At 46.3% G+C, this 14,313-nt stretch overlaps 1 protein-coding gene across 1 annotated transcript in view; it reads left to right on the top strand.

Annotated features, from left to right (window-relative positions):
- Nucleotides 1-7,841: 7,841 nt before the first annotated feature.
- The window catches only part of ARMC1 (armadillo repeat containing 1), a 43,911-nt gene continuing 37,439 nt past the window's right edge, over nucleotides 7,842-14,313 (top strand). The window contains exon 1 of the mRNA XM_038766659.1: nucleotides 7,842-7,895. The gene's annotated coding sequence lies outside the window, so the exon portion shown is untranslated. The remainder of the gene's footprint in view (nucleotides 7,896-14,313) is intronic.

The raw sequence follows: 14,313 nt of genomic DNA, 5'->3' as shown, positions 1-14,313 counted from the left end.
CGTGACGTCACGCGCCAACCAGCCAATCCGCTCCAGGCGCCGGGCGCGTCAGAGGCCCGCCGGAGCCAATCGCCGGCGGCGCTCGGGGAGGGGGCGGGATCGGGGAGCGCGAGGACGCTCTGCCCGAAGGGGAGGGGGGAGGGAGGAGTCGTGCCTCCGCCGCCCCCTAGCGGAGAGGAGGGAAGCCGCGCCTGGCCGGTCGCTGAGGGAAGGAGTCTCCTCTGATTAGGATTCTCTGTGTTTGGGAATAATAATATATATATGTTTGTACATTTTTTTTACTCTATTTATTTATTTATTTGTACATATCTATTCTATTTATTTTATTTTGTCAGTATGTTTGGTTTTGTTCTCTGTCTCCCCCTTTTAGACTGTGAGCCCACTGTTGGGTAGGGACTGTCTCCATATGTTGCCAATTTGTACTTCCCAAGCGCTTAGTACAGTGCTCTGCACATAGTAAGCGCTCAATAAATACAATTGATGATGATGATGAAGAATCGATCAATCAATCAATCGTATTGATTGAGCGCTTACTGTGTGCAGAGCACTGGACTAAGCGCTTGGGAAGTCCAAATCGGCAACATAGAGAGACAGTCCCTACCCAACAGTGGGCTCACGGTCTAAAAGGGGGAGACAGAGAACAATCAATCAATCAATCAATCGTATTTAGTGAGCGCTTACTGTGTGCAAAGCACTGTACTAAGCGCTTCGGAAGTCCAAGTCGGCAACATAGACAGACGGTCCCTACCCAACAGTGGGCTCACAGTCTAGGAGGGGGAGACAGAGAACCAAACCAAACATATTAACTAAAATAAAATAAATAGAATAGATATGTACAAGTAAATAGAGTAATAAATACATACAAACATATATACATGTGCTGTGGGGAAGGGAAGGTGGTAAGGCTCCTCTCTTCTACCTCTCTTCCTCCCTTCAAGGCCCTACTGAGAGCTCACCTCCTCCAGGAGGCCTTCCCAGACTGAGCCCCTTCCTTCCTCTCCCCCTCATCCCCCTCTCCATCCCCCGCATCTTACCTCCTTCCCTTCCCCACAGCACCTGTATATATGTATATATGTTTGTACATATTTATTACTCTATTTATTTTACTTGTACATATCTATTCTATTTATTTTATTTTGTTAGTATGTTTGGTTTTGTTCTCTGTCTCCCCCTTTTAGACTGTGAGCCCACTGTTGGGTAGGGACTGTCTCTATATGTTGCCAACTTGTACTTCCCAAGTGCTTAGTACACTGTTCTGCACACAGTAAGCGCTCAATAAATACGATTGATTGATTGATTGTAAGGCGGGGAGAGGGAGAGGAAGGAGGGGGCTCAGTCTGGGAAGGCCTCCTGGAGGAGGTGAGCGCTCAGTAGGGCCTCATTCATTCAGTCGTGTTTATTGAGCGCCTACTGCGTGCAGAGCACTGGACTAAGCGCTTGGGAAAGTACACTATTCTATTCTCCCTCTTCCTTAAAGAGACACAGTGTGGCTCAGCGGAAAGAGCACGCGCTTTGGAGTCAGAGAGCATGGGTTCATAATGATGGCATTTGTTAAGTGCTTACTATGTGGAAAGCACTGTTCTAAGCGCTGGGGGGGGATACAAGGTGATCGGGTTCATTCATTCAATCGTATTTGAGCGCTTACTGTGTGCAGAGCGCTGTACTAAGCGCTTGAACTAAGGTTGTCCCACGTGGGGCTCACAGTCTTAATCCCCGTTTTACACGTGAGGTAACTGAGGACCAGAGAAGCGAGTTGCCCAAGGTCACAAAGCAGACATGTGGCGGAACCGGGAGCTTAGTACACTGCTCTGTCTCCCCCTTCTAGACTGTAAGCCCACTGTTGGGTAGGGACTGTCTCTCTATGTTGCCAACTTGTACTTCCCCAGTGCTTAGTACAGTGCTCTGCACACAGTAAGCACTCAATAAATACAATTGATTGATTGATTGCTCTGCACACAGTAAGCGCTCAATAAATACAATTGATTGATTGATTGATTAGAACCCATGACCTCTGACTCCAAAGCCCCTGCTCTTTCCACTGAGCCACGGTGCTGCTCATCTTGGGATGACATCTTGTGCGTTGCTCCTGCGTTTCCTTTGTTTCCCCTGTGTAAAAAGACCCCAAACTCTCCCCCTGCTTTTGTATAGGTAACCATTAATAAAGTAGTGGGCTTTTTGCTTAGTGTCCATGTTTTCGTAGCCCTAGAGTTGCGGGTCTGCTTAGCCAAGTAAGTTACAGCTCTACGCACTGTGGGTGGCTGTCCATTCATCCATTCAATCGTATTTATTGAGCGCTTACTGTGTGCAGAGCACTGTACTAAGCGCTTGGGAAGTACAAGACGGCAAAATGTAGAGGCAGTCCCTACCCAACAACGGGCTCACAGTCTAGAAGGGGGAGACAGACAACTAAACAAAACACGTAGACAGGTGTCAAAGTCATCAGAACAAATAATAATAATAATATAATATAATTATAATAATATAATTATAATAATATAATAACGTTTCCATATGGTCTAGCGGTTAGGATTCCTGGTTTTCACCCAGGCGGCCCGGGTTCGACTCCCCGTATGGGAACGGATAAATATTTTCTTTTAGACTGTGAGCCCACTGTTGGGTAGGGACTGTCTCTATATGTTGCCAATTTGTACTTCCCAAGCGCTTAGTACAGTGCTCTGCACATAGTAAGCGCTCAATAAATATGATTGATTGATTGATTGATTGATTGGAATGCCCTCCCTCTGCCCATCCGCCAAACTAGCTCTCTAGTTTCAATACGATTGATAATGGCATTTATTAAGCGCTTACTATGTGCAAAGCACTGAAGCGATATGCACATCATTAACAAAATAAATAGAATGTATTTGTGGGCACCCCGCAGGCAGTGGCATGGCGATCCTTCAGGCGCTCTTCTCTGTCAGTCGTAATTATTGAGTTTATTTTGTGCAGAGCACTGTACTTCGTGCTTGGGAGAGTACGATGCGGTAGAGTTGGTGGATAAATTCCTGCCCACAATGAGATTACGGGCTAGAAGAGGAGGCAGATGTTAATATAAACAAGTAAATTAAGGATACGTGCATAAGTGATGAAGGAGGGGAGAATAAAGGGAACAAATGCAAGGGGCAACGTGGAATGGAGTGGGAGTAGCATCCCTGGTCCTCAGCAGATCAGGAAACTCCAGTTTGGCAGGTGACTACTCATCATCATCAATCGTATTTATTTTACTCAAGCTCCGGGGGATAGCTTGATTCCCATACAGGGTAACTCGGTGATGTATACACATTTAAAAGATGAAGGCTGGGAATGGGTTCATGAGGGGGGAGGCTCACTGAGGCCCGGAGTGACTCACTCGAGCCAAACTTGTTTTTCATTAAGTACGGAGTGATGTCGCACAATCTTGAAGGCCCTCAACACGGTTAACAACCATTAGGCATGATTAAGCATTATTATTCCTGTAGTGACTGTTCCACCACTCTTGCTTTCTGCTGGCATTTACTAAGCAGGTTTTTTAAAAATGGCATTTGTTAAGCATTTAAGTGTCAAGTTGAGAAGCAGCGTGGCTCAGTGGAAAGAGCCCGGGCTTTGGAGTCAGAGGTCATGGGTTCAAATTCCAGCTCCGCCAAATGTCAGCTGTGTGACTTTGGGCAAGTCTTACCTCCTTCCCTTCCCCACAGCACCTGTATATATATATATATATATATATATGTTTGTACATATTTGTTACTCTATTTATTTTACTTGTACATATCTATTCTATTTATTTTATTTTGTTAGTATGTTTGGTTTTGTTCTCTGTCTCCCCCTCTTAGACTGTGAGCCCACTGTTGGGTAGGGACTGTCTCTATATGTCGCCAACTTATACTTCCCAAGCGCTTAGTACAGTGCTCTGCACACAGTAAGCGCTCAATAAATACGATTGATGATGATGATGATGATGAAGTCACTTCACTTCTTTGTACCTCAGTCACCTCAACTGGAAAATGGGGAGTAAGACTGTGAGCCGCCCACCGTGGGACAACCTGATCACCTTGTAGCCTCCCCAGCGCTTAGAACAGTGCTTTGCACATAGTAAGCGCTTAACAAATGCCAACATTATTATTATTAAGTACCATTCTCAGTGCTAGGGCAGATACAACTCAATCAGGTGGTGCATGGTCTTTGTCCAACATGGTGTCACAGTCCAAGTAGGAGGAAGAACAGATATTCTATCCCCACTTTAATCAATCAATCAATCGTATTTATTGAGCGCTTACTGTGTGCAGAGCACTGTACGAAGCGCTTGGGAAGTACAAGCTGGCAACATATAGAGACAGTCCCTACCCAACAGTGGGCTCACAGTCTAGAAGGGGGAGACAGAGAACAAAACCAAACATACTAACAAAATAAAATAAATAGAATAGATAGGTACAAGTAAAATAAATAAATAAATAGAGTAATAATGATTGTGGTATTTGTTCAGAGCTTCTGTGTGCCAAGCTCTGTACTAATCACTGGGGTAGATACAGCATACTAGGTGGGACACAGTCCCTGTCCCACGTGGGGCTCACAGTCTCAATCCCCATTTTACAAATGATGTAATTGAGGCCCGGAGAAGTGAGGTGACTTGTCCAAGGTCACACAGCAGACAAGAGGCGGGGACAGAATTCGAACCTACAACTTCTGACTCCCAAGCCCGTGCTCTTGCCACTAAGCCACACTGCTTCACTAATTTTACAGACAAGGCAACTGAGGCACTGAGAAGTTCAGTGACTTGCCCAGAATCCTATAGCAGGCAATTGGTGGAGCCAGAATTAGAACACAGGTCCTCTGACTCCCAGGACCTTGCTCTTTCTACTGGACCACACTGCTTCTCTATGCAGTGCCAGCTATATAAAAATTAAAAATCCGTTACTTCTAATTAGGCAAAGGGAGTATTTTTGAATTCCCTCGTAATTATGTTCCTCTAGAGATTTACACTGTTGTGTATTCTTCAAATAGGGCCTAGCATTTTAGAGATAATGAAGATTTAGGATCGTGCTCTTGCTTCATGAGGTTTGCAGTTAGCATAGGCCCAGAATTAGGATTTTGAGTTTTTTTATCCTAAAAATTTCCATTAATTTAAGAGGTTGGAAAATGCATTTTTTAAAAATATTGATATTTATCCACAGAGTGCCCTTTGGCCCACACACTTTCCCCATGTTTTGTAAAAAAATACCTCAGTGGGGGATTGTCCCTGAATTTCAAATGCATATTAATAGGGAATGGAATAAAGTGAGAAAAAATACTTTTTTCTCAGAAAACTGTTATCTTTAGGAACAGTAACTACTCCGGCTTCCGGTACTCAATAAATGTCATTTGTATTTGGTGGTGAAGGACACATCTTGTATAGCAGCATGGTTTAGGAAAAGGAGCATAGGAGTGGGAATCAGGAGACATAATCTCTTATTCCTTCTCTCTAACTTGCCTGCTGTGTGACCCTGGGCAAGTCACTTAACTTCTCTGTGCTTGTTTCCTCATCTGTAAAATGAAGGTTCAATACTTGTACTCTCTTCCCCCTTAGATTTTGAGCCCCATATGGATCAATCAATCAATCAATCGTATTTATTGAGCGCTTACTATGTGCAGAGCACTGTACTAAGCGCTTGGGAAGTACAAATTGGCAACACATAGAGACAGTCCCTATCCAACAGTGGGCTCACAGTCTAAAAGGGGGAGACAGAGAACAGAACCAAACATACCAACAAAATAAAATAAATAGGATAGAAATGTACAAGTAAAATAAATAAATAAATAGAGTAATAAATATGTACAACCATATATACATATATACAGGTGCTGTGGGGAAGGGAAGGAGGTAAGATGAGGGGATGGAGAGGGGGACGAGGGGGAGAGGAAGGAAGGGGCTCAGTCTGGGAAGGCCTCCTGGAGGAGGTGAGCTCTCAGCAGGGCCTTGAAGGGAGGAAGAGAGCGAGCTTGGCGGAGGGGCAGAGGGATTGGGGGCATTCCAGGCCCGGGGGAGGACGTGGGCCGGGGGTCGATGGCGGGACAGGCCAGAGCGAGGTACGGGGAGGAGATTAGCAGCAGAGGAGCGGAGGGTGCGGGCTGGGCAGTAGAAGGAGAGAAGGGAGGTGAGGTAGGAGGGGGCGAGGGCATGGACAGCCTTGAAGCCCAGGGTGAGGAGTTTCTGCCTGATGCGCAGATTGATTGGTAGCCACTGGAGATTTTTGAGGAAGACATTCCTGTTATTATTATTATCATAGTAAGTGCTTAGCAAATGCTATTATTATTATTGTTATTGGAAAGAGCATGGGCTTGGGAGTCAGAGGTCATGGGTTCAAATCCCTGCTCGACCAATTGTGGGCTGTGTGACTTTGGGCAAGTCACTTAACTTCTCTGCGCCTCCGTGACCTCATCTGAAAAATGGGGATGAAGACTGTGAGCCCCACGTGGGACAACCTGATCACCTTGTCACCTCCCCCAGCGCTTAGAACAGTGCTTTGTAACCATCATTATTATTATTATCATAGTAAGTGCTTAGCAAATGCTATTATTATTATTGTTATTGGAAAGAGCATGGGCTTGGGAGTCAGAGGTCATGGGTTCAAATCCCTGCTCGACCAATTGTCAGCTGTGTGACTTTGGGCAAGTCATTTCACTTCTCTGCGCCTCAGTTACCTCATCTGTAAAATGGGGATTAAGACTGCGAGCCCCATGTGGGACAACCTGATCACCTTGTCACCTCCCCAGCGCTTAGAACAGTGCTTTGTAACCATCATTATTATTATTATCTTCATCATCATCATCTTCAATCGTATTTATTGAGCGCTTACTGTGTGCAGAGCACTGTACTAAGCGCTTGGGAAGTCCAAGTTGGTGACATATAGAGACAGTCCCTACCCAACAGTGGGCTCACAGTCTAAAAGGGGGAGACAGAGAACAAAACCAAACATACTAACAAAATAAAATAGAACAGATATGTACAAGTAAAATCAATCAATCAATCAATAAATAGAGTAATAAATATGTACAAGCATATATACTTATATACAGGTTCTGTGGGGAAGGGAAAGAGGTAAGATGGGGGGATGGAGAGGGGGACGAGGGGGAGAGGAAGGAAGGAGCTCAGTCTGGGAAGGCCTCCTGGAGGAGGTGAGCTCTCAGTATGGCCTATTATTATATTATTATTATAGTAAGCGCTTAGCAAATGCTATTGTTATTATTATTATTGGAAAGAGCCCGGGCTTTGGAGTCAGAGGTCATGGGTTCAAATCCCTGCTCGACCAATTGTCGGCTGTGTGACTTTGGGCAAGTCACTTCACTTCTCTGCGCCTCAGTGACCTCATCTGTAAAATGGGGATGAAGACTGTGAGCCCCACGGGGGACAACCTGATCACCTGGTACCCTTCCCAGCGCTTAGAACAGTGCTTTGCACATAGTAAGCGCTTAACAAATGCCATTATTATTTATTAGTAGGTCCTGGCCAAGTTGCCTGCCGGGAAATGTAGTCCTCTCTCATTGCCTCAAAAAGGTCAGCTCGAGGGAGGAGCCGCTGTGAATTGTGGGAGTTGTAGTCCAGCCATTTAACGTCCCCCTGCGAAAGTCTCCGGGGCGGACGGCGAGTCACGAGGGTCAATTCAGTTTTTTTTCTTCTTTGGGAGGGGTGGTTGTCATTGGCTGGTCCGCCGGACTGCTTCGGAAGCAGCCAATCGGGGGACGGGTTAGAAAGAGCTCGGGGATGGGGGCCGCTTCAGCCAATGAGGAGGCCGGTAAGGGCGAGGTGTTGGGGGGGGGCACGGGCTCGGAGGCCTCGGCTCGGTTCGGCTCCACTCGGCTCCACTCGGCTCGGTTCGGCTCCCGCCCCCCCCCCCCCGCACGGTGGGCCGGCGATGCGGCGGGGCCTGGACGCGTGAAACCCGGTAGGTTGGGCCGGAGGACAATCAATCAATCAATCAATCGTATTTATTGAGCGCTTACTGTGTGCAGAGCACTGGACTAAGCGCTTGGGAAGTCCAAGTTGGCAACATAGAGAGACAGTCCCTACCCAACAGTGGGCTCACAGTCTAGAAGGGGGGAGACAGACAACAAAACCAAACATCCTAACAAAATAAAATAAATAGAATAGGTATGTACAAGTAAAATAGAGTAATAAATATGTACAAACATATAGACAGGTGCTGGGGGGAAGGGATGGAGGGGGGGACGAGGGGGAGAGGAAGGAAGGGGTTCAGTGGGGGAAGGCCTCCTGGAGGAGGGGAGCTCTCAGTAGGGCCTTGAAGGGGGGAAGAGAGCCAGCTTGGCGGATGGGCAGAGGGAGGGCATTCCAGTCAATAAATCAATCAATCGTATTTATTGAGAGCTTACTGTGTGCAGAGCACTGGACTAAGCGCTTGGGAAGTACAAGTTGGCAACACATAGAGACAGTCCCTACCCAACAGTCTAAAAGGGGGAGACAGAGAACAAAACCAAACATACTAACAAAATAAAATAAATAGAATAGGTATGTACAAGTACAATAGAGTAATAAATATGTACAAACATATAGACAGGTGCTGGGGGGAAGGGAAGGAGGTGGGATGGAGGGGGGGACGAGGGGGAGAGGAAGGAAGGGATTCAGTGGGGGAAGGCCTCCTGGAGGAGGGGAGCTCTCAGTAGGGCCTTGAAGGGGGGAAGAGAGCCAGCTTGGCGGATGGGCAGAGGGAGGGCATTCCAATCAATCAATCAATCGTATTTATTGAGAGCTTACTGTGTGCAGAGCACTGTACGAAGCGCTTGGGAAGTACAAGTTGGCAACATCTAGAGACAGTCCCTACCCAACAGTGGGCTCACAGTCTAAAAGGGGGAGACAGAGAACAAAACCAAACATACTAACAAAATAAAATAAATAGAATAGATATGTACAAGTAAAATAGAGTAATAAATATGTACAAACATATATACATAGAGACAGGTGCTGTGGGGATGGGAAGGAGGTGAGATGGGGGATGGAGAGGGGGACGAGGGGGAGAGGAAGGAAGGGGCTCAGTGTGGGAAGGCCTCCTGGAGGAGGTGAGTTCTCAGTAGGGCCTTGAAGGGAGGAAGAGAGCGAGCTTGGTGGATGGGCAGAGGGAGGGCATTCCTATCAATCAATCAATCAATCAATCGTATTTATTGAGAGCTTACTGTGTGCAGAGCACTGTACGAAGCGCTTGGGAAGTACAAGTTGGCAACATCTAGAGACAGGCCCTACCCAACAGTGGGCTCACAGTCTAAAAGGGGGAGACAGAGAGCAAAACCAAACATACTAACAAAATAAATAGAATAGATATGTACAAGTAAAATAAATAGAGTAATAAATATGTACAAACATACATAGAGACAGGTGCTGTGGGGAAGGGAAGGAGGTAAGATGGGGGGATGGAGAGGGGGAGAGGATGGAAGGGGCTCAGTCTGGGAAGGCCTCCTGGAGGAGGTGAGCTCTCAGTAGGGCCTTGAAGGGAGGAAGAGAGCGAGCTTGGCGGATGGGCAGAGGGAGGGCATTCCTGGGCCGGGGGTCGATGGCGGGACAGGTGAAAAAAATATGGAACGCTTCACGAATCGGGCGGGCCCGGAGGAGGAAAAAGAAATTATCATCAGTATGGAATCTGTTAAACTTCCATCCACCGCACCGCATAGTGCACTGTCTGGCACATAGTCAAGTGCTTAGCAAGTACCGTTATTATTAATAATAATAACAATGGCATTTATTAAGCGCTTACTACGTGCAAAGCACTGTTCTAAGTGCTAGGGAGGTTACAGACAATCAATCGTATTTATTGAGCGCTTACTGTGTGCAGAGCACTGTACTAAGCGCTTGGTGATCATTTATTTTGCTTGTACATATCTATTCTATTTTATTTTGTTAGTATGTTTGGTTTTGTTCTTTGTCTCCCCCTTTTAGACTGTGAGTCCACTGCTGGGTAGGGACCGTCTCTATATGTTGCCAACTTGTACTTCCCAAGCGCTTAGTACAGTGCTCTGCACACAGTAAGCGCTCAATAAATACGATTGATTGATTGATTGATCAGGTTGTCCTGCGGGGGGTTCACAGTCTTATTTCCCATTTTACAGATGAGGTAGAGATAGAGAAGCAGCGTGGCTCAATGGAAAAAGTGTGTTTGTACGTATTTATTTTACTTGTACATATATACTCTATTTATTTTTATTTTGTTAATATGTTTTGTTTTGTTCTGTGTCTCCCCCTTCTAGACTGTGAGCCCACTGTTGGGTAGGGACCGTCTCTATGTGTTGCAGAGTGTGTTTGTACGTATTTATTGCTCTATTTATTTTACTTGTACATATCTATTCTATTTTATTTTGTTAATATGCTTTGTTTTGTTCTCTGTCTCCCCCTTCTAGACTGTGAGCCCGCTGTTGGGTAGGGACCCTCTCTATATGTTGCCAACTTGTACTTCCCAAGCACTTAGTACAGTGCTCTGCACACAGTAAGCGCTCAATAAATACGATTGATTGATGAAAGAGCACGGGCTTTGGAGTCAGAGGTCATGAGTTCAAATCCCGGCTTCGCCAATTGTCAGCTGTGTGACCTTGGGCAAGTCACTTAGCTTCTCTGTGCCTCAGTTGCCTCAACTGTAAAATGGGGATTAAGACTGTGAGCCCCACGTGGGACAATCTGATTACCTTGTAACCTCCCCAGCGCTTAGAACATTGCTTTGCACATAGTAAGCGCTTAACAAATGCCATAATTATTATTATAGGTCACTGAGGCCCAGAGAAGTTAAGTGATTTGCCCAGAGTCACACAGCTGACAGTTGGCGGAGCCGGAATTTGAACCCATGAACTCTGACTCCAAAGCCCGGGCTCTTTCCACTAAGCCATGCTGCTTCTCTTAAGCGCACAATAATGATAATAATAATAATAATAATAATAATAATTATGGCATTTATTAGGCTCTTACTGTGTGCAAATCATCATTCTAAGCACTGGGGAGGTTACAAGGTGATCAGGTTGTCCCACGGGGGACCTCACAGTCTTCATCCCCATTTTACAGATGAGGTAACTGAGGCCCAGAGAAGTGAAGTGATTTGCCCAGAGTCACACAGCTGACAGTTGGCGGAGCCGGGATTTGAACCCATGAACTCTGACTCCAAAGCCTGTGCTCTTTCCGCTAAGCCATGCTGCTTCTCTTAAGCGCACAATAATAATAATAATAATAATAATAATGGCATTTATTAGGCTCTTACTGTGTGCAAATCATCATTCTAAGCACTGGGGAGGTTACAAGGTGATCAGGTTGTCCCACGGGGGGCTCACAGTCTTCATCCCCATTTTACAGATGAGGTAACTGAGGCCCAGTGAAGTGACTTGCCCAAAGTCTCACAGCTGACAATTGGTGGAGCGGGGATTTGAACCCATGACCTCGGACTCCAAAGCCCGCGATCTTTCCGCTGAGCCACACTGCTTCTCTGCTTTACAAGGTGATCAGGTTGTCCCGTGGGGGGTTCACAGTCTTATTCCCCATTTTACAGATGAGGTAGAGATAGAGAAGCAGTGTGGCTCGATGGAAAGAGTGTGCTTGTACGTATTTATTACTCTATTTATTTATTTTACTTGTACATATCTATTCTATTTATTTTTATTTTGCTAATATGTTTGCTTTTGTTCTCTGTCTCCCCCTTCTAGACTGTGAGCCCACTACTGGGTAGGGACCGTCTCTATATGTTGCAGAGTGTGTTTGTACGTATTTACTACTCTATTTATTTTACTTGTACATATCTATTCTATTTATTTTTATTTTGTTAATATGTTTTGTTTTGTTCTCTGTCTCCCCCTTCTAGACTGTGAGCCCACTGTTGGGTAGGGACCATCTCTATATGTTGCCAACTTGTATTTCCCAAGCGCTTAGTACATTGCTCAGCACACAGTAAGCACTCAATAAATACGATTGATTGATAAAAGAGCACGGGCTTTGGAGTCAGAGGTCATGAGTTCAAATCCCGGCTCTGCCAATTGTCAGCTGTGTGACCTTAGGCAAGTCAATTACCTTCTCTGTGCCTCAGTTACCTCAACTGTAAAATGGGGATTAAGACTGTGAGCCCCATGTGGGACAATCTGATTACCTTGTAACCTCCCCAGCGCTTAGAACAGTGCTTTGCACATAGTAAGCACTTAACAAATGCCATTATTGTTATTATTGGTCACTGAGGCCCAGAGAAGTTAAGTGATTAGCCCAAAGTCACACAGCTGACAGTTGGCGGAGCCGGGATTTGAACCCATGAACTCTGACTCCAAAGCCCGTGCTCTTTCCACTAAGCCACGCTGCTTCGCTTAAGCACATAATAATAATAATGGTATTTATTAAGCTCTTACTGTGTACAAAGCACCGTTCTAAGTGCTGGGGGGGTTACAGGGTGATCAGGTTGTCCCACGTGGGGCTCACAGTTTTCATCCCCATTTTACAGATGAGGGAACTGAGGCACAGAGAAGTTAAGTGACTTTCCCAAAGTCACACAGCTGACAATTGGTGGAGCGGGGATTTGAACCCATGACCTCGGACTCCAAAGCCCATTCTCATTCCACTGAGCCACGCTGCTTACTGTGTGCCAACCATTGAGAAGCAGCGTGGCGTAGTGGCAATAATAATAATAATAATGATGGCATTTATTAAGCGCTTACTATGTGCAAAGCACTATTCTAAGCGCTGGGAAGGTTACAAAGTGATCAGGTTGTCCCATGGGGGGCTCATAGCCTTAATCCCCATTTTACAGATGAGGTAACTGAGGCCCCGAGAAGTGAAGTGACTTGCCCAAAGTCACACAGCTGACAAGTGGCGGAGCCGGGATTTGAACCCATGACCTCTGACTCCAAAGCCCGGGCTCTTTCCACTGAGCCACGCTGCTTCCCTGTAACGATGGTATTTGTAAAGCGCTTACTGTGTGCAAAGCACTGAGGAGCAGCATGGTTTGGTGGCAATAATAATAATAATCATAATGCTGGTATTTGTTAAGCGCTTACTATGTGCCAAGCACTGCTGTAAGTGCCGGGATAGATACAAGATAACCAGGTTGTCCCACGTGGGGCTCACAGTCTTAATTCCCATTTTACAGATGAGGTAACAGGCACAGAGAAGTTAAGTGACTTGCCCAACAAGTGGCGGAGCCGGGATTAGAACTCATGACTTCTGAGTCCCAAGCCCGTGCTCTTTCCACTGAGCCCCGCTGCTTCTATGCTAGCAATAATGATGATAGTAAGTGCTTACTATGTGCCAAACACTCCTCTGAGTGCTGGGATAGAGACAAGGTTATCAGGTTGTCCCACTTGGGGCTCACAGTCTTGATCCCCATTTTCCAGCCCAGAGAAGTTGAGTGACTTGCCCAGAGTCACACAGCTGACAAGTAGCAAAGCCAGGATTAGAACCCATGACCTCTGACTCCTAGGCCCAGAATCTTTCCACCAAGCCATTTTGCTTCTCCAAGAGCCCAGGCTTGGGAGTCAGAGGTTGTGAGTGCTAATTCCGCCTCTGCCACCTGTCAGCTGTGTGACTTCGGGCAAGTCACTTCTTGTGCGTCAGTGATCTCATCTGTAAAAGGGGGATGAAGTCTGTGAGCCCCACGAGGAACAATCTGATTACCTTGCGTCTACCCAAGTGTTTAGAACAGTGCTTGGCACATAGTAAGTACTTAATAAATACCAATATTTGTTCTAAGCGCTGGGGTAGATGCAAGGTGATCAGGTTTTTTCCCCCCCTTCCCCCGCGCCTTTTGCCCCCGTCTTTGCCCCCTTTGGATTTCCGTCCGGAGGCCTCCAAACCTCGTCCATCCCAGTTCCCTGCCAATCAATCAATCAATCAATCGTATTTATTGAGCGCTTACTGTGTGCAGAGCACTGTACTAAGCGCTTGGGAAGTACAATAGAGACAGTCCCTACCCAACAGTGGGCTCACAGTCTAAAAGGGGGAGACAGAGAACAAATCCGTGTGTATAAGCAGAGCTAAAATAATAATATTTAAGTGCTCACTACGTGCCAAGCACTGTTCTAAACACCGAGGTGGATACAAGGTAATCAGGATGTCCCCCGTGAGGCTCGCAGTCTTCACCCCCATTTTCCAGATGAGGTCACTGAGGCTCAGAGAAGCGAAGTGACTTGCCCAAGGTCCCGCAGCAGATAAGTGGTGGTGTCGGGATTAGAACCCACGTCCTCTGACTCCCAAGTCCGTGCTCTTGCCACTAGGCCATGCTGCTTCTCGTGGCTTCTTCTAAAAAGACACCCGGATCCCGTTTGTACCCTCCCTTAGCCGCTCAGAGCCCTCCAAACCTCTTCTCAGTTGTACCCTCCCCATTTCTCCACCACCCCCCTCTG

This window comes from Tachyglossus aculeatus, chromosome 25, assembly GCF_015852505.1.
Source record: "Tachyglossus aculeatus isolate mTacAcu1 chromosome 25, mTacAcu1.pri, whole genome shotgun sequence".
NCBI classification, from domain to species: Eukaryota; Metazoa; Chordata; class Mammalia; order Monotremata; family Tachyglossidae; genus Tachyglossus; species Tachyglossus aculeatus.
This window is presented reverse-complemented; position numbering and strand designations above follow the sequence as displayed.